Below are 531 nucleotides of genomic sequence, written 5' to 3'. Positions count from 1 at the left end.
AAGACGTTGGGAAATGAGTGACAATCACGGTGACTCGCGGCCTACCCGTACCCGTACCCGGCCGCACCAGGGTCGCAAACGGGTACCCGTACCCGGCCGGGTACGGGAACTCGGGTCACCCGCAGGGTTCGTAGCGCAGCGTAGCGCTAACCATTACACCCACCACTCCCCTACACACAGACACACACACAGGTACACACACAGACACACACAGACACACAGACACACACAGACACACACACAGGTACACACACAGACACACACAGACACACACAGACAGACACACACAGACAGACACACACAAACACACACACACACAGAGACACACAGACACACACAGACACACACACAGACAGACACACACACGCACAGACACACACAAACACACACACACAGGTACATACACAGACACACACAGACACACACACACCCAGACACACACAGACACACACAGACAGACACACACAGACAGACACACACAAACACACACACAGAGACACACAGACATACACAGACACACACACAGACAGA

This window comes from Lampetra fluviatilis, assembly GCF_964198595.1.
Source record: "Lampetra fluviatilis chromosome 45 unlocalized genomic scaffold, kcLamFluv1.1 SUPER_45_unloc_1, whole genome shotgun sequence".
Classification (NCBI taxonomy): domain Eukaryota; kingdom Metazoa; phylum Chordata; class Hyperoartia; order Petromyzontiformes; family Petromyzontidae; genus Lampetra; species Lampetra fluviatilis.
The sequence above is the reverse complement of the archived record's forward strand: the minus strand, read 5'-3'. Positions refer to the sequence as shown.